A 21,697-nucleotide genomic window follows, 5' to 3' on the forward strand; every position below is an offset into this window, starting at 1 on the left:
CAAATGGTTCAGATATAGATTTAGCAACCATATATATATTTCATCCGATTTAGAGTTTTAGTCCTATACATTCGTAATATTCACTCCACAACCGTGATATTTGGTACCAGGTATTAGATGGAGCACAGGAATAGCTGTTTTAAATTTTATCGAAATCGGTTCAGATTTGGATATAGCTCCCATATATATCTTCATCCGATTTCGGGTTAAATGTGCACTAAATGGTCAATATCAGCCCAAATCACCAGTCTAGAAGCTAATACGTAAAATTTGGAGAAACCCGGTTCAGAGATAGCTATAGTTCGTAAAATGCACGATAGTATTAGATAGATTTTGATTTTGTACCAAATATCTCATAGAGCTCTGAAATGCCCTGCATAAACCTTTTTACGAGAGTTCTACTAAATATGCATAGTGGTGTAGGGTATCATATAGTCGGCCCCGCCCGACTTTTGTGCTTTCCTTACTGGTTATTATGTACGATAGAATCCTTATGGTCAGGATTAGTATCAATATTGTATTGTTATTGTAATGTTATATAAAGTAATAGAGTATAGATATAGTATATATATAGTATAGTATTAACACATATGCCAATATTTTGAAATGGAAAGAGTATCGACTACAATTTGATATATAGTTATCTTTGCTTCATTTCCGACTTTTTGGTCGTTTTCTTATGTTTTTATTATCAAAAAAGTTACTCCCATTATTTTCATTTGCCATTAATAATGAAAAACAGTACCGCCTTATGTCCTCGGTTAGCCACACGAATTTCATCTTCGAGGTCTTGAATCAATGCTGGGCTGTTATCATGGACCTTATCTTCCACAATATATCGACGCCGATTGCGGATCATGTTTCGAAAGATAACATGATCCGCAAACTTGTTTCGTGTAATTGAAATGATTGTTCGAAGTTGATCTATATCTATGATATCGTATAGCCCCATATAACAATACCACCAAATATCCGGTATATTGATGATATAACTCATTTTTTCAACGAAGTTCTTTGTGGTTCAGTATTTCTGTTTCATATAGAGTAGTTATCTCTGGAAGGAAATGTTCTATATAGCCTAAATATAATAATACCTCGCATTATTCGATTTTAGTCTGATTTTTCAATTCAGGATTTCAGTATGATTTTTCAATGAAATGGTCTGGAATTTTATATGTAAATGTATATGTACTTATGCCTCGGACAGAAATTTGTTTAGGAGCGTCTAACCCCCAATATTCGGTATTTAGATAATTTTAGACACATTTTTCAATGGAATTAAATTATGAAATTCTTAATGACAGTTGTTTTTCTATAGCCCCCATATAATGGAACCTCTCGATATTCGATATCTTAATAATTAAAGACACATCTTCTAATGGTTTGAAAGTTGGTATTTAAAGTTTTAGAGAGGACCGCCCACTTTATGATTTTTTGAAGGAATAAATTGTATTTCACTAGCATTTGAAGGCCTACATTATTCTATAGCCTGCATTTACCTTGATGATTGTAGACACATTTTCTAACGCAATTGTGTGAATGTTTGTAATTGAAGTTCTTAGCGGGTAAAGCCTAGCATTTCAAATTTAATGGGACACATTCGAAAATTGAGTCCCTATAGAATTATTTTTAAAGTTTTTATTTCCCTCGTGGTGGAGGGTATTAAAAATTCCGTTCAATGAAGTTTACGCTTTTTACTTCTTCAACATATTACCGTTCATAAACTATTTGGATTTTTTTCATTACTAAATATTTATACAAAATTTTTCATTAATAATTTTTATAATAATAAAATTTTTCATTCATTGAGGACTCCGTGGTGGTCAGTGAAGCAAACAATGATGGTAATACAATCAACGGTGGAGGCAATTGCTTTCCCCGCGGATTTGAAATCTACTGCAAAAAAACCCAGAAGACTTAAGACCAGAAAGGCGATGAGCCGGCGATGCCGTCGGTCATCAAGCTAATTATGACCAAATTGGTGCCGGTAGCCCCTACACGCCACAAGGAAACACAGTAAAGACAACAAGGAAGCTATCAAACCACAATTTACAAGCCAACCCATACAAAAAAGGGAACAATCTCAGACCTTCTACCCGGATAACCTTCGTTATGGTCAACGTTATCGGCAAGGGTGAGTCGGAAGGTTAAATTAGCGAAAGTCGATGGCTGCCAATCGATACCGTCTTAGAGAGATACTCTTACTGGGAGAACGCGACCCTTTACAAGGGCGTGAAAGGCATTTTGTGTGAAAACGGGGAGTCTAGGAACTTCCTCGTCATCACAGTAGCTGACTTTCACTGACTTTGGCAAGAATACGATCTGGCGGCTGTTTTCCTAAAGGAAATTTTCTGCCGGAAAGTATTTTCAGCATGGGTGCCACCACCTTCGATGTCAATGGAGTGAAAATAGAACTGTATTACAAAATTAAATACCTTTTTTAAAGGACTAATCGTGGCAGGAGGAATCACAGCAAAGCGGTTGCTATCGAACTTCTCCTATTCATAACAAAAGCTGAAGTAGACACCGCCACCAAAAAGAAATTAAACCTAATCTCCCTTAGACAATTCAGTGGAGGAGACATCACGGTGGCGAATTTAGAGACACACTCCGGGAGGGTCCTCATCTTCACTCCCTCTACCTGCCGTATAAGCAAACCGACCCCCAGCCAAGAAATAGAGAAGCTGCTCATGGAGTTGGGTAGCATCGATCATCGATTGCGATGTCAACGCTTACCACTTTTAATGGAGCAGCAAAGATATTAACATCAGAGTTGAGACCATTTTTGATTTTATTTTAAATATATAATCTCAAAATATGTAATAGAGGTAATGATGCGGCATTAAATAGAGACAAAGGGGGATACTAGATCTCTGTACCTCATAGGAACCCAAGGAAGGCGCAATGGGACAAATTTGCAGACTATGTCTAGGCTTCACCAATTCGGTAATTTGACCCTTACCCCAACTTTATATATAGACATCTCTGTAAACGTGACAACGAGCGTCATGCGTGATTGCTATGAGAAATTCGATCCGTGGTCCAAACATTTACCAAAAATAAGGTGGGATAACAGAAGTTTGTAAAATAGGGCTAACAAGACCAAACACTTAGCTTAGACAGCCTCTAAGTACAACCGTGAGATCAAGAAGGTCAAGCACAAATCAGGGGTCTGCATCACTATGCTGACGATGTTGTCCTACTGATCGCGGGAAAATTCCTGCATACAACTTCAGAACTAATGGAGGAAGCTCTCGTTACCTGTCAAGGTGCCGTACCCACTTTGTAATGGACTAAGTTTTAACCCATCAAAAAAACGGAGTTCTTCCTCTTTGAGAGGATACGTAATTGTCCTTCTTTCATACCACCAATGTTAGAAGAAGTCACGTTAACATTCTCCTCAGAAACCAAATACCTCGGTGCTATCCTCGACCACCATCTGAATTGGAAGAAGAAATACTGAGGAACGCCCAAAGAGAGGCTTAATTGAACTTGTTCTTGAACTCTATAGGCAAGAGTTGGAGCCTCAAACCACCAAACCAATGGCTTTATGATCTTTCCTAGCCTATGAAGTTTTAGTCTGGTGGCACTCCTTATGGAACTCATCACATAATCAAGACATTGACAAAGTTCCAAGAACTGTTCCGCTGCTTATCATAGCTGAACCGCTGTTGATGACATCTGTACCGCTGCTAATTATAGGTGATAGATATTCTTATAGATATAGATATAGATATTCGTATAGATATTCTTAATAATCTAATACGTCGATCGTACAAGCAGTTAAATAAAAATATCACAGCAGTCTTTGATTGTTATTTTCACAGATGATTAGATAAGACTGAATTATTGTTAACGTAGAAATTCATTTGCCAGAAAGACAAAGATAACGTCTTCCTTCAGTTCATTGGTATATTAACCAGACGGACTAACCGCGTTTCAGTTCACAGATTTTCAAAAAAATATGTTTTGCAGCCTTATTGTTGTTAAAAAGAACAGGGTTTATTTATAAGTAGAGAATGATAGTAATGCTCTATAAAAAACAATTTCATATTTAGTTTACCCGCGAATATCTAATAAAGAAGCATCTTAAAGTGCTAATTTTTTTATTTATTGTGGTAATTGGTGTAGAGATTAAGAACTTGTGGTGTGGTAAACAGTTTTTCTTGTTTTATATAAATAGCAATTCTAAATGACAATTTTATTGTCCGCTTTGCGTTTAACTCTTTTCCTGTTTTTCATTAATTTTCTCATCTCAAGAATTGTCAACGTTTCCTTTTTATTCGTAATATATAAAAATATAAATAAATAACATAAAAGGTCGTGTCCATACAAACTGTGTGACATTGCTGTAGATGATGAATTATGAGTTACCTGTTGTTTTTGCTTTAATCAATGGCACGTTAGTTGTGTTCGTATTAATGCAAAAGTCGGTGATACAACCTCCTAACGGACATTAAGATTGCTATAAAAATTATAAGATCCCAGATAACAAAATTCGAAATCTGTATTGGAATGCATAAATTCGATGTGCTAAGAGGGAGAGCTGCACTGGGACTCTTTATTGAAGAAACTTATACCCTAATTTCGTTTGCCATTCATAATACGATCCCTCAACCGACCTCATGCTAACACGAGACCGGCTAACGTTAACTTCTTAAAGGACATTAAGATCCCTATATACATACAGCAAAATCCGAAATATGTATTAGAATGCATAAATTCAATCAACAGCTGTTCTCAGTACCAATTATATGCGTTCCAGAACATGCGGGGGTTAGAGGTAACGAGATGGCGAACTCTCTCACCAAAACAGGCAGGGAATTAAAAACTGTAAACTTAGACAATCAATTGCCGCTATATGCATCACGTCTACAGTCAAAGACATGGACAAAAAACGCCTACATATTCCTATGGAATAATGAAGACGCCAGGAAAACAAGAAAAATTCTATGGGTTGCCCCCATTGAGTTAAAAACGAAAAACGGGGCTCCTGGACCTGCAAGCTCATGTGCAGCATATGTAGGGCATGCGGGGAAGATGATGAAGCTTTTGAAGCATTTGCTATATCAATGCTTAGGAAACGACTCCATACCAGACCTTAATCAGGTCATGGTAAATGAAATAAAACAGTTAAGGAATTTCGTTAAGGCAACTGAATTTCTAACATAACTGCCAGTCAGTCTTCTTTCAATAACTTTTAATGTAGAGTGCACCACAGACATATACTGGCTTAAGTGTATGTCTACATGCGATCCTCTTTCAACCTACCTTAACCTAGAGAAAAATTCATATTGAGCGTTGTTGTAGAAGTTTATTGCAAGCTTCCTTTATCCGTCGGGACAACACTTCACTCTTCAGGTAGCTTTGTGGATGTATTTATATTTTCTTCTTCCGAGTAAACAGCCGACTACATTTCATCTTACATTGGTCTGTGTATACCTTGATCTCACAGCCCGATAGTGGGGTTTCATTATTCAATTTTTTTCTACATGGAAATACAACTTTCAGGAATAGTTGATATTTTTCTCGGTAGTTTGAAAAGCACGCAGGCATGTCATTAGAAGCCGCACTTGCATGTTATTGGAAACCGCACTTGTTTCTTTTGTGTATGGTGGAATATATATCATTGTTTTGAAGCCTTAATCCGTACAAGTTCTCATTGCTTCATATTTCAGTAATATTTTGCTCGAACTGATTGGAAAGGAATAGTGTGATCACCCCTCACAGGGGGTTTTCTGATAAAAAAAAAAAACTGACTATGGGGGCGTTTCCCTAAAACAAAAAACATAGATGGAAGAAAGAAAAATGAATAGTTACGGTGCAGGGCCTAAATAACCCAGTACCTGAGGGTGTTTGTGATCCAGCCACGAGTCACACCCTGTCGTCATCCAACGATCGTGAGCAAATTTCTCCGCATCTGGGGTCGAATGTATTGCAACGAGCATACAGCCTTCGGGCAAAAAGATAGAGCCTGAGGAATTCCGGGGAAGCATACGCTCGATCCAGCCTTCAAAGACAGATAGCGCCTCAGATTCCGAGTCTGACAGCAGAAGCAACAATACTACCATCTTGCGGATCCCAATAAAGGAGGCGCATAAGGCGAAAGAAAAAAAAGAAAAAGCTGTCTGGGGCTCAACGGCGTAAGCTCAGGAAACAACAGATGAGCAAAAATGCCAACACTGGTAAGGTGTGCCCGGCCGTGCTAAGCAGAAGAGGAAGCGGACCAAGGTGTAGTGTGTTTGATTCATGCATCTTGCCGTTTTAGATTTTTCAACACTCCAAAGTACTATTATATATATCGTATCTTAAGTATGTCAGTAATAATACGGTGAAGTTATAGCAGACAAAAGGAAATCAATAAAGAATTAAGTAAAACTTACATCCAACTCTCATAAAATAAACTCCTAAACGCCGTGAACAATAATAACTCTAGAAGTGCTTGTGATCTCAAAATATTCCAAGTCACACTGCTAAAAAATAACGAAAGCTAAATTATGAAAACCTATAATGAACCAACAAAAGTACAGACGAAACGGACATCATCCTTTTTTCGGTTCTTTATTCTAAGCCAAGTAAAATTCATAAAGAAAAAAAACTTCAACAACAGCAAAACACGGAATGAAAACCAACAAACCAACCTCAACTGTGAACTATGAAATAATTTTATTTCAAACAATAACAGCATAAAAACTTTAAAATCTACAAAAGTGCTATCAACATCATCGTACCTATCCAATTATCCCAATTTTTGTAAATAGACTAAGAATTTCGGATGGTAAATTCAAAATATGAAAGGATCTTTACTTTGTTTCAAAAACAAAGAAACAAGTGACTGAATGCAACGTTCTTAAGCAAAGCAACAATAAACAGGCTCTACAACAGGACGCGTTTTTTATTCAAAAATATCCTATGGACATTAATAGTAGCGCACCAAATCTCCCACCATTTTCAAAATAACACAACAACAAAGACTCGAGGCTAAAATGTTTTAATAGTTGAGCAATTGTTAAATTATTTGATTGATGATGGCGCAGTGCTGAAGTTGGCACCATAAACCAACGAATCAACTGAAACGCCGTCCAGACAACAACTATAACAACATCATCCCAACAACACCCTGTCAGCAAGAACGCAGCAGCAGCCAAATAGTATATTAGTAGATAAATATAAATTCAGTTCAAAACATTATTTTCTTGCGACTCTTACTCTCTTTGTAATGTTTTAATTGTTGAGCAATTGTTAAATTATTTGAACCACTGTGATGATGGCGCAGTGCTGAAGTTGGCACCATAATCCAACGAAACAACTGAAACGCCGTCCAGACAACAACCGTAACAACATCATCCCTACAACAGCAAGAACGCAGCAGCAGCCAAATAGTGTATTAGTAGATAAATATAAATCCAGTTCAAAACAATATTTGCTTGCGACTCTTACTCTCTTTGTAATCTATGTATGTATGTATGTATGTACGTAACTTTCAGAACAACTATTCCAAACCTATATAATATTGATGGATGGTTAGTGCATGCCACTTTAGGTGTCTAGTTAAAGTATTAACTGGAGTTCTTACTGACACAGTGACGCCTGCATTCAAGACAAGAAATATATTTTTGTTTTGCAATTCATGTTTTTTTTTTTTTTTTTTTTTTTTTTTTTTTTTTTTTTTTTTTTTTTTTGAGAATCACGCTGTATTATCATATAATTATTTATATAGTATTTTATACAAGTCTTCACAACTCAAACATAAATTCCATACAGACCAATTTAATATTGATCACCTTTGTTTTAAATTGTTCAACAATTGATGGCTCAGAGTCCTTTACCAGTTGCATACAAGGGCATTGGGAAAAAATATTTCAGGGCTGCTTCAATCAGAAACGGTCTTGATAAGGTTTAAACTGTGCCTAGGCAACGCATTGTTCTTCTTGCTGAGTAAAATTTCTATTTTGTTTCTGTTCTGGTTCGTATATATTCGAGTAATAAATATAAACATCATTTTATTTAAGTTACTGATAATTAAACATCGGAACAATTCTTTATTCCGAAATAAAATACGATGCTTTCATTTCTTTCATTGTTGCCCTAACCATTTTAAAATCCAATAATCCACATGGACTGGATAGAAATACTCGCAAGGACCAGAACACTCAAAGAAAATAAATTTATGCTGTTATATAGTTGCCATGCCAAAAAATTCAATTTTGATTAGAAAATCCATACAAACTTTTAAATTGCGGCTATGTTAAATGGGGAACCAATAGCTAACAATTATTGCCGTTATAGATTTCACGACACTGAGAACTTTAAATGTAAAACTACAGTTCATTCGGTAGAAATTGTAATAAAAACATCCAGAAGGACGAATGTTTAGTGGAAGGAATATTGTGTAAAGGTTCATCGATTAACCTAAATATTGCGCCTTAATTGCGATTTATAGGACATAGGATTTAACCCTGTTCTAAAATACATTAGGTTAACAGAACTCAATACCTTACAACATGGTCCTCTAAAAATTTACGAATTCAAAATTACCTTTGATTTGGAAAATGTTGCTAAGACCTTTGTATAATACTAATAATAGTGTGATTTCTTTATATTTGGCTGGAAAACCACAAGGGGCTATCGGGTCTCGGACCATCGCTCGTTACCGTGATACAGGTAGCGTAGCACGACGTCAGGGAAGTGGGCGGAAGAAAACAGCAACATCAGCAGAAATGGTTCGAAAAGTAAAGAAGCTACTGGATCGAAACTCGCGTCGCAGTGACCAAAAACAGCTCGTGAGCTGAACATATCGCAATATTCCATTCGGGAAATATTATAAAATGAGGTCGGGGTAAATCCATTGAAATTCCAAAAAGTACAAGGACTTACACCGAAACAGAAAAAATAGACTCAAAAGAGCTGAAGAGTTGCTTCGCTTGGTCGAAAGTGGTGAACTGCCGTCTCCCTATTTGAATCAAGGTAGCTTTCAAAGAATGATGTCAATATCATGTTCTGGTCTAACGACTGAACAGGCATTTCTGTACATGGCTGATCTCATCGTAATTGGATGCTAAGAAAAACATATGATTCAAAATCTGCGGGATGTCTTCCCGACGTGCAGGACATATAATCTGAAGTTGGATCCTGATAACTGTATCTATCTGTAGGCATGAAGTAACCTTTTGCACTGACAAGGGGATTCTTCCCGATAATTCAAAATAGGAGGCCATCCAAGCATATCCCACTCCAAAAAGCGCGGATGAAACTACATAAGATTCATACCGTATTTTGCAGAATACTCTCTGACATTAACAAAAACTAACCAGGAAATATGCAAAGTTTATTTGGACTGAAGAATGCAAAAAGTGCTTTAAGTATTTGAAGAATTCGCTTACAACTCCCAAAATTCTCCAATACCCCGATTTCAATTCATTCATTGAACAAGAACTCGCAGCAGTACATTGAGCAATAAAACACTTTAGATCATACATATACAGGGTGAGATAAAAAAAAAAAAACTGCAACGAAGTCAAACGTCATAATTTTTACATTTTTTATAAATTTTATTCAATTAAAGCAAAAAATGTTGGAAATAGCACCAATTTTTTTTAGATTTGTTTAGAGTTTGAATTTGCCACCTTTGGCACGAATTATTGCCTTCAAACGGTCAATGAAACCGTCACACGCTGCCCAAATGATGCTCTGCGGTATTTTGGCCCATTCCCGGCGAAGCGTTTGCTTGAGGTGATCGACACTTTGGTATTTTTTAGTGCCAAGCTTGCATTCCAAAATACTCCAGACACAATAGTTCAGCAGAATGGTACCCGGAGATTTTGGTGGCCATTGTGCGCTGGAAATGAAGCGAGGAACTTCATATTGTAACCATTATTGGCGCTGAGTGCGATGTTGTTGGGTCCTGTTGGAATATCCAAGGTCTGCAGCCAAATGTTTGCGTGCCCAAGGCTGTAATACCGACCATCGGCCCACACCATCACCATGGCCGGCGCTTGAGTTCTGGTGGCCATCCGAAGATGCACATTTTCAGCTGAACTCAAGTAAACACGATCATTTTGTTTGTTTACAAATTGCTTGACACCGAATGTTTTCTCATCGGAGAAACCCAAATTTGGTTTAGCTCTTTTGAGTCTATTTTTTTCTTTTTCGGTGTAAGTCCTTGCACTCTTTGGAAATTCAATGGCTTTATCCCGACCACATTTTTCCATATTTCCCGAATGGAATATTGCGATATGTTCAGCTCAAGAGCCATTTTTCGGCCGCTGTTTCGATCAAGTCGCTTCTTCACTTTTCGAACTAATTCTGCTGATGTTGCTGTTTTCTTCCGTCCACTTCCTTGACGTCGGGCTACGCTACCAGTATCATAATAACGAGCGATGGTACGACACACAAAAGATTTATTCACATTTAAATGCTAGAATGCTCTAACGATAGCCACTTGCTGTTTTCAGCCAAATATCACGCTTGAATTCCATTACGAAAAACTTTTTTCTGGAACGCTTGTAAACAATATAATGAGCTGTCACTGGAATAATTTTAACAGTTGTCGGACGAGTGGCTTAGAAATAGCAGCAGTCGGAAGTTGGTTGCAGTTTTTTCATCTCACCCTGTATAGTACAAAATTTTTAGTGAGGAGTGATCACCACCCATTGACCTACTGATTCTCTGTGAATAATTCATCTTCAAAATAAACCCGTCATACTATGAAAAAATATTATTGTGATATATTAACATTTTCATTTTGACTTTTGAAATGTACAATAGTAATGTTTGTTTTGCATGATTTTTTTTCCATTTTGACATACTTTTTTCTAATGTTTCGAATATTTTGAATTCGAATATTAATACCAATTTATTTAATTGACTTGATTTCTTGAGAACTGAAATTGCTGGCAGGTTACATGGAAGTGTAGTACCGAATTATGTGGTGGAAAATTTGAATTTGTTATTCTTCTTTTGTCATTTTTTTTCAATTTGTATTGAATTGAATATTGAATTCAGTGGATTTTTTGCGAACAAAATAAAGAATAATTTTTCACTAAATACAATTTTCCACCAAAACAATTTAATAAGCGCGAAATAGGATGTTAACTGACATCTACCGTTCAACTGCAGGGCCTATATCGTGGTTCAGCTGGAAGATGCGAACACATTTAAACAAACAAAATTGACCGAAAAAGCCTAATGGGGCTCATTTCAAAGTGTGGTCTTACTTCTTTCATTTGACAATAATCCGTCCAATGGGAGCTCAAAATGCAAAATTCTTTGGGAGTACAATCAGTAAAATACTAAATATAAAGGGTGCAAAATAGTAGAGCGAATGAGACTTTTAGTAAGAAAAGGATTTCTATCCTTCCAGAAATTCTTCCCACACATTCAAAGATACCTTAAATCGCTTTTGCAGGTCATGATATCGATCATAACTCACGGATAAGGGTACAACCCGATTTCATATTTATATAACCATCGTGTGATTTAAACCACATAGGAATTTATTTAAGTAAAGTCCCCATATTGAAGTATCCCCAAGTCCACTTTCACATCTAATGTGTGGTCAGAAAAGAAAATTTTGTATTCTATTGAATTTGTAACCCCAAAGATAATATTGGTTTTAACGTAGATTTGGGTTGTACATCTATATGAAATAAATTGTGAAAACATGAGCAAAGTACAAATATAAGAAAGTAGCACGGGACCGAATATTTGTTAAATCGTCATTGAATTATACTATGATAAAAAATATGAGCTTTATGGGGTCGCCAACTTACAATTTAAATGACAAATAAAATTAATTCCTATTTTTCGGTAATGGGTGTAAAATTGTAATTATATTTGACTATTCTGAAATCATTCTGCCCTTAATTATGAGGTGGATAAAACTATTTTTACTTATTTAAATCACGCGATTTTTTTTTCCGTTTGATATGCTATGTTGCTCTGCTTTATTTTTGATCTGGCCTCTATTTGTCATATTGGATTATAAGGGGTAGAAGCAAGTTTTCAATGTAGGTCGATGTTTTGGAGTAGTGCCCATATAAAGGTACCTCCTGATTTTACCAAATTTCAAAGGATTTGGCTAAAAATGTGTATTTGGGGGGTGAAAATCTCACACAAAAATTTCAACATATCTACAAATTTTAGAATTTTCTCCATGTAATGGTACCCCCTCAAGTCCACTTTTTGGCGGACAAACAGACCGACATGGTTAGGGGGACTTATGAGGACTCTAATGAACAATCTAAGGCTATTCTTAAATCTATCAGCCCTCAATTATGAGGTGTACAAAATACAGTAAATTTCAAATTACTGCTCATTTGACTGAAAAATTTTGCTATGATTTTTACCATACTAGAAATTATTATACTTTTTTTTAATAGATTTGTATAGCACATCCACACATTTGAAGTCCACGGCTTAAATATGGGTACAGGTATTTACACTTTTAATCGACCAGTACGTGAACTCTTATATCAGTCATATCTGTGAATAATTATGCTTTAACATATATGCATAATAGACAAAAACTACGGGCCGGCAACGCGGACCTGACCAACTAGTATCTATATATAGCATTTTTAGATTAAATGAAACCTTTTGCAATTCAAATGAAACTTTTTGCAGCGGAAATGAAACCTTTTGCAGTGGAATTGAAACCTTTTGCAGTGGAAATGAAACCTTTTGCAACCGAAATGAAACTTTTTGCAAATCAAATGAAACTTTTAAATTTATAGAAGGAAAAATAACAAAACATTTTTATTTTTAGTATTTTTTAAATTAAATCAATTAATTTTAACTAATTTATTGACAAAGAGGATTTTTTATTGGTTATAAATTTTATTTATTTTATAATTTATATAATTTCTTAAATTTCAATTATTGTAATAACAAATGGTTCTTTATTGATTTGATATAAAATGCTTCCATATTATTAAATTCTAAATGCTTAACGCTAAAAAGAGAAATTCAACCATATTTTGGCCTTTATAGGTACGGCAAGGACTGAAATGTGAAATTAAGCTTTACCACAATTTTTTATAGTTGTAGTATACTATTAATCCTACCTAATAAAGGATTCTCGCTTCGCAGCTTTATTGATTATGGAGATAGAGCAGTCGTGATTTCAATAGACAGATAAGTGGAAATCATTAAATCAACTATGATCATGATTGTATATACTTTATGGGGTCTACGACGAATATTTAGAGGTGTTACAAGCCGAATGACAAATTTAATATATCCTCCTTTCCATGGAGGAGATTATAAAAAGGTACCTAATTCGGGTCCTTTGAAAAAAATACATTGAAAAACTTTTTTCAATCTTTTTGCATCTACAATCGTGCTTTAAGAAAAAATTTTATAAAAACATAGATATTAATAATCAATAAAAATTCCTTTTTAACTATATATTAGTTATAATTAGTTGATTTAATTTTAAACCTACAAAAAATAAAAATGTTTTGTTATTTTTCCTTCTAAAAAAGTTTCATTAGATTTGCAAAAAGTTTCATTTCGGTTGCAAAAGGTTTCATTCCCGCTGCAAAACGTTTCATTTCCACTGCAAAAGGTTTCATTTCCACTGCAAAATGTTTCAATTCCACTGCAAAAAGTTTCATTTGAATTGCAAAAGGTTTCATTTAATTATACCCTACAACACTATGTGTTGGGGGTATTATAAGTTTGATTGGGCCAGAATTTATGTAACACCTCGAAATATTGGTTTCCCACATAGGAAAGTATATATGGATCTTCCTAGCTCGCCGAACTGAGTCGATCTAGCTATGTATGTCCGTCCGTCCGTCTGTCCGTCTGTCCGTCTGTCCATGTTAATTTGAAATCACTCTACAGGTCGCAATTATGGCCCGATCTTCACAAAATTTAGAATGTAGGTGGGGCTTGGACCAGAATAGAACCCTATTTCTTTTAGAGATGATCGTCAAATGTTTAGGGGTTGAAATGGACCAAATACTGAAAAAATGTCGGATTTTGCAGTAGCTATACAGGTCGCAATTATAGACCAATCGACGCGGAATTTCGCATATAGCTAGAGTTTAGGGCGGGGAAGAAGCCTACCAATTTGGGTGGTCATCGGATAATATTTAGCGGGTAAAATAGACCATAACTTTTGTGTTGAAAAAATTCAAAATTTTTTATTAAACCGCGAATATTTTAAATCTCGGCGAAATCACAAAGCCATCACAACGTTACTTCTGACCTTTACATTGATGTTAACATCCAACAAATCGGATATATAGCAAAATATGTGCGATATTTATGTCTATCAAAGAAGATATGCTTGAAAAATCTCTTATATGTCGAGAACGGCTGAACTGATTTCGACAGTTCTCATTAATTCAGAATGGCCTCTTGGCAGGAAAGAAAACACGCCTAAAAAATCGCATAAAATTATCTCTCTAAAGATGAAAATATTGAATTTGTAAAATTTTCTCATATTTTTTCAATTTTGTCATATTTTTGGCATATTTTCATTTTGAATTAAACATTTGGTAATATTTCTACAGCTAACAAAACTAAGTAGTTAGGATATCAGGATATCATATACAGATCGCATTTATGGCCCGATCCTTACGAAATTTTGCATGGGGATAAGATGAGGGTCAGAATAGAAGCCTACTCTTTTTTTGGAGATGATCGCCATATATTTAGGGGTTGAATTGGACCAAAAAACTGCAAAATTGTCGGCAGGTCTTCCGAGTACATATCTCGCCTATATAAACTGTATCGTTTATTATAGTGTTGTAGGGTATTCAACGGTCGGCCCCGCTCGACTGTAGCCTTTGCTTACTTGTCTTAAAATGCTACATATATATATAATAGGTTGTGTTAGTTACTACGCTTATAACTCAAGAACCGCTGATCTGATTTTAACGATTCAGACAAATTAGGAATTGTCTCTTCGCAGAAAAGGATAAATTCCAAAAAAAAAAAATTGCGTAAAAATGTGAATTTTTTCATTTTGACTTTTGGAATGTACAATAGTAATGTTTTATTTTGCATATTTTTATACCCTCCACCATACTATGGAGGGTATATTAACTTTGTCATTCAGTTTGTAACTCCTCGAAATACTCATATCAGACCCAACAAAGTATATATATTCTTGATCAGCGTAAAATTCTAAGTCGATTTAGCGATGTCCGTCTGTCTGTCTGTCTGTCTGTCCGTCTGTCTGTCTGTTGTAATCACGCTATCTTTCGAATGAATTGAGATAGGTGGCTAAATTTTGCACACATGTTTATTTTTCCAGTAGGCAGGTTAAGTTCGTAAATGGGCCATGTAGGTCCACGTCTTCGTGTAGCCCCCATATAACGGTACCTCCCGATATTCGGTATTTTGATGATTTTAGCGACATTATTCACAGGAATTGTTTCAAATTTGGTATTTGAAGTTCAAAATGGATACTACACCCTATGACAGAAAATTGTCTGTGCAGGTCCACGTCTTCATATAGCCCCCATATAAGGGTACCTCCCTATATTCGGTATTTTGATGATTTTAGCGACATTATTCACCGGAATTGTTTTAAAATTGGTATTTGAAGTTCGTTATGGGATCTACAGTCTGTGACAGAAAATTGTCTGTGCGGGTCCAGGTCTTCATATAGCCCCCATATAACGGTACCTCCCTATATTCGGTATTTTGATGATTTTAGCTACATTATTCACCGTTTATTTCAAGTTTCGAATTTGAATATGGTAATGGCTTATGACAAACAATGCCTATGTATGTCCACGTCGTATAGACCCCAAAATAACGGCTATATTCGGTATTTTTAAAATTTTAACAGAATTTTTTAAGGATTTTATTTTTTGAAAATTTCCAAATTCGTTGCAAATGGTGGAGGGTATTAAAAGTTCGGCCCGGCCGAACTTACTGCTTTTTAACTTGTTTTATTTTGACTTACTATTTTCGAACGTACATTTGAAGTGTTTTTGTTTTAATTCTAATATGATGTTTAGTCTTTTGGGGAGTTATTCGGTCCAGTTAGGTTGTCGTTTCTATAGTCGTCTACGCAAGTCGCCATCGCCTCGATTCAAAAATGGTATTAAGGTAAGACATAGAAGGAACATCGACAATTTAAAAAAAGTTGGCAAAACTTCCTTACTGTTGACAAAAAAAATGTTCGTAGCGGTGAGTGCTAAGGCAGCAAACTAACATATTTGAATTGCCTGAGTCCAAGTAAGTATACGTTTTAATTAAAATATGTGCTTAATGTTTTTTTAGATTTTTAAAATACTTCAGAATTAACAAGGACTGCTTTCAGCATGTGTTAATAGAAATTTCGCCAAGCTCTTCTATTTTTTTATGATTTTTTCCCAGTGGCAGTTATTTTTACTATTTGTATATATTTTCTTGGGAGATGAACCCGGGACCCCAGATTTATGATCCCAAATTCCGTTTTCAAGACCCGGATCCGCTTACCCAATACAATATGAAAATAACTATCTATACTTGATTGCGTTTATTTTAAGCGGTTCGGAAGTTATAGTCAAATTATCGATTTTTTAGACCCGAATTTTTTATCGACAAATTTGATGCCAAATTGTAGCTGACTTCCCTTCCAAAATGCTACAATTTGTGCCAATACCTTTTCTGGGACCAGATATATTCTTCTATGGGTATTTTCAACCGGCTGCGCGAACTTAAGTTTTCTAAATTTAACAGTTGTAGTAAGTCGCCGACCTTAGGTGGTCATGTGACCACTTGTTGGATAGGTATTTTCATAAGAGAAACGATACCTTTATTGTCTATATCGAGTAAGTGGATGGTCAAATATAAAATAAAAAATTATTAAAATATCAACATCGACTAAAAAATTCAATGTCGTCACAATTTTTTACGGCGACAGATATTCTCTAAAACTGACTTCACGCTGACTGTTGTATCGACAATGATAATAGCAATCATTCATCGCTATCGATAAAAAATGAAAACCCTAATACCGTTATTGTCGCTTCGACCTAATTTTGCGACCAAGGCGACAACGGTAATGGGGTCGATTCTCTAAGAAAAACATCACGTCGACTGTTGCATCTACAATGATAATCGGCCCAATTACGGTTGTCGTTTCTATAGTCGTCGTCTACTTTATGTGCAAGTCGCCCCCGCCGTCGCACAGAGGGGTGAAATCACAAAACACGGAGATTAATTGAAAAATGAAATTCGTCTTTTGGAATAATTTTTTTAAACTACTTTAGAACACTAAATTCTACTCCAGTATCGAAAATTTCAAAGTCATACGTTGTTTAGTTTTTTTAATTACACAGTGGCAAAGTCAAGAAATATTTCACTTTTTCGCAAGAAGAAGGAAACAATTTGTCTTTGGTTTTTTTGAAGTGCAATAATTTAGTTTTTTTTCATTAAAAGTTATTATTTTAAAATTGAAACATCGAATACAGGTAGTATCAGTGTTTTAGAATAAAGAAGTTTTAAAAATAATGATGTAAAAATATTTTAAAAATTAATTCAAATATTACCATATTTTCGCCATATCTGAAAAGTATGTGGAGTTTAAAAAAAAATAATATCGAGAAGGTCTTAAAATTTTAATTTTGTATTTTAGTATAGAATGTCATCTTTCATAATCAACAAAAAACTCGTGGCCTTTTTGTTTAATTTAAAAAATGGGAAAAATAGTCAACTGATTTTGCGGTGAATATACTTTGATCTTTTTCTCTGTTTTATTTGTTTTTTTGGTCTTTCTAAAGAAGTTTCTCTTGGGTTTTTATCCTGTAATTAACTGGAATTCTAAACTTATATAAAAATATACATAAAAGCATTTTAGTCTCTTTAAAAAATCAGTGGTGAGGTTACTTATTTCACCCTCAAATTTGACTGATGATCCAATTTAAGACAATAAGAGAGATGTAAGGGAGGATGATTTTTTAAATGTCAGTTACATATATATTTTTTTCTAAATATATTATAAGGTTTTAGTCTATTTCAGATAGGAAGGCTTGATTATTGCCAGCCAATTTTGTATATATATTTTTTATAATTATTTCTTTCCTCATAAAAATATGTAGTAGTTTTGTCTTCAGATTTAGAAGGTTTTACAAAGGATAAATTATTTTTTCTGGCTTAACTCAAATTTTGGATTTATATAGCCAATTTTTGTAATATTTCCATCCATCCATTGGGAAACAAAATACCAAATAATAAGTTTGTAAAAAGCTCTGTCTGAAACCCTCAAAATACCTAATATTAGGAAGTACCATTACATATTTTGCAGGGAGAAATTCCCAAAATACATAAAATTTGGAAGTGCCGTTATATACGGTCAATACTTAATAGTGCATTTATCTTCACAAAATTTAGCAGGGAGTGATTTTTTCCGCTCAGAACTTAAAATGCCAAGATACTAAAGGGCTGCAAGTGTGACATATTTCTCTATTTATGCCATGGAGAGAAAACGCTCGTCTTGTTGTGCCCTGTTTGATCAAACGCATAACAGTACGTGACATCCAACCAAATGCTCGATGTCTCGTCATGTCGGTCAGACTCAAACCCATCGTCATAACATGTAATGACCAATAAAAGGGGATGTTGAATAATGTGTCATACAAACATGTTCTACCGCAAAAATTACAACAATAATGAAACAATTGCCAACGAAAAAGACACACACGTAATGAAGGCAAAGCGCAATCGCTACCTGTTTTTCCGATATGTGAAAAAATACATTTTTTATAATAAAGTATTTCTTGGCGAATAATAACATATTTCAGATACTTATAGTTGGTCCACACAACATTTTTACATTTCGGTTATTAACGAAACAATTCAAAATGTCAATCCTTATTAAAAAACTGATAAATTTTCTTAATATCTCTGCCCTCAACTACGTCATAAATAATATTTTTTAATTATTGATTTCGTACTCACTTTTATGTACGCCGTGTTTGTTACTTCAAAATTACAGCACACACAAAAACACTCCCTCACCGCCGAAAGTAACACACACACTCTCTCAATATGTAAGCACACGTACACAAATGACACACAATTTGACGATGACACCGTTCGATGTCATCGTTGACACCCTGCATTTATGGAGAACACCATGCAAATATTCGAGTCAGCCATGTCACGATCGAACCTTAGACAATGGCACACATGAATCAAAATGGGGGATGTTGTTGGTTGTCATTGTCTATCAAATATATAGCACATGATTGAATAGACAAAGTCAGTGTGTCAAAAAAGCATAATTCATACAATTCGTCTTGTGCAGACCTTTACAAGATACTCATGATTGCGTTTGAAATTGTAATGCTATATGGGGGCCTTACCGAAACGTGGGCCGATATGTCCCATTTTTAATGCCAAATATATTACAGATAATATGAATATCTGAGCAAAATTTCAGAGCGATAGAATGCTTTCCTGAATTAATCTCCATTTTTGGGCATTTCACCCCACTGTGCGTCGGTTCGTTTGAAAAATGGTATTACCGTAATGCATAGAAGCGACATCGACAGTTTAAAATAAAAGTTGGCAACAATTAAAAAAACGTTGGCAACACTCCTTGTTATGGACAAAAAAAAAAATACTTTGCATCTTGAATTCTAGTTTCGTCTCTTTCGGAAAAAATAAAAAATAAAGTGAAAAAATGAATATCATAAATGCGTTACATATCTTAAGTTCAAGTGAGGATGAAGAGGAGAATGTAATAGTTCAATAGTTTCTTCTTTCCTAGATGACCTTTTACCATTGTTTTTTTTTTTTTTCTGGGCGATCGAGAAGCGTCAATAGTAGTTACATCAGTCTTGTCATCGGCATTGTCCATTTACTCATTTTCATGAACTATAACGTCTGTTACACTTATTTTTCAGTATTTTCTATTTCTGGTTGGTTCAGTAACTTTTGAAGCTGCATTACATTCGCGACAAGGGCATTTGCTTAAAAATGCCACCTCCAGTTTTTTTTATCTTTTTTTAAATCTTTCCGAACTTAATAGCATTTTAGAAAACTAACTAATAAAAACATACAAAAAATAATTTTAATTTTAACATACTTTTTGCCAGCCATCGGAGTCTCTAATCAGAGGCCCGTTTACATTTAATTTTGTAGCAATGGATTCCCAATCTGATTTAAAATTAGCAAAACGTGATCTTTGGTAAACCCTTTTGCCAAACATATGTTTTTTCCAACTCGGAAACCAACATTTCAAATTGTTTTGCTGTTGTTATTTTCATGGTCGACTAAAAAAATACAATGTCGTCACAATTTTTCACGGCGACAGATATTTTCAAAAATCGACTTCACGTCGACTGTTATATCGACAATGATAATAGCAATCATTTGTCGCTATCGACAAAAAACGAAACCCCTAATATCATTATTGTCGCCTCGACTTCATTTTGCGACGCCGACGACAACAGTAATAGGGCCGAATAGCAATCATTCATCGCTATCGACAAAAAAACGACAACCCTAATACCGTTATTGTCGCCTTGATTTCATTTTGCGACGACTACGACAACCGTAATAGGGTCGATTAAATCACTTAAAGTAAATTTTAAAATGAAGAAGGTAGTTGAATAGCAGAATAAAGTCATTTTAAGCACCAAAAACACCTGAAAACCAAACATCGTTATATATTTCATAAAAACACTTTTTAATTTTTACAAACCATAAATTAGATTCTAAAATATTGCTCAGTTAAAAAAAAATCGCTTAATAAAAAAATATATATATGTGGGTTACTACTATAAACATTCTTTTAAGGACTTTAACCATCGAAGGATTTAAACCAGTCTGATATGCAGACCACGTTATAATACTTCTGAGGGGAAAGAACCCCAACTTGCTGTGTAGAAGGGCCGAATCGGCTCCGAAACTTGCAAACGACTGGACCGAGAGGTCTTAACGTTAGACCGGAAAAAACTTAAGTGGAGAGACCACATCCAAGACAGAGCAAACAAAGCTCATAAATGTTGGGCAACGTGCAAAAGGGGTTTCAATCCATATATGACACACTGGCTATTCAAATGCGTAATTACATCTATGGATAAAAAATATAACACCAAAATATTACAGAAAGTCCAACGAATGTGCTCCTTAAGCATTTGCGGCGCAATGAGCCAACTAGGGCATTAGAGACAATTTTATTAGTGCGCCCAATACGGTATGAAGCGGCCGTCGCGCGCTTTGGACAACGAACAAGTGGATAAGTAAAGGTCACGTTACATACTATCAAAAAATTTACAGGTAACAACAGGAGAACCAATAGAAAACTTTGTATCGGACCGTATATCTGAAACAATTGTAGCTGCCCCATATGAAACATTAATTCCTACCAGAGACTCGTGAATCGGCGGATCCCTAGCGCAAATGCCGACTGGTAACTATTGTTATACAGAACCAAATACCGTAATCTCTTTCAGCTTGACCGATCACCAGGTACCAGGTCATGCGGGAGTTACAGGTAACGAGATAGCGAAATCGCTCGCTCGAATTAGCAACAATAAACACACATATCCCTATTAGACAATGGGGGTGTAGGGAAAACCACAAAAATCCTATGGGCCGACCCCAATGAGATAAAAACGAAGAACCTTTTATTATTAGGTAGGAAGGAGATTAGTGAGGTAACAGGCATCCTTACCGGGCACCTGGGACTACAAGCTCATCTGTACAACATAGGATGACGAAACTTTATACTGTAAACTGC

General features: G+C 35.2%; 1 protein-coding gene across 3 annotated transcripts in view; it reads right to left on the reverse strand.

Annotated features, from left to right (window-relative positions):
* LOC101901654 (transmembrane protein 132B) overlaps positions 1-21,697 on the reverse strand; it is a 261,310-nt gene that overhangs the window by 25,434 nt on the left and 214,179 nt on the right. The gene's annotated exons all lie outside the window — the stretch shown is intronic.

Source organism: Musca domestica, unplaced genomic scaffold (genome assembly GCF_030504385.1).
Source record: "Musca domestica strain aabys unplaced genomic scaffold, Musca_domestica.polishedcontigs.V.1.1 22, whole genome shotgun sequence".
In the NCBI taxonomy this organism is placed as follows: Eukaryota; Metazoa; Arthropoda; class Insecta; order Diptera; family Muscidae; genus Musca; species Musca domestica.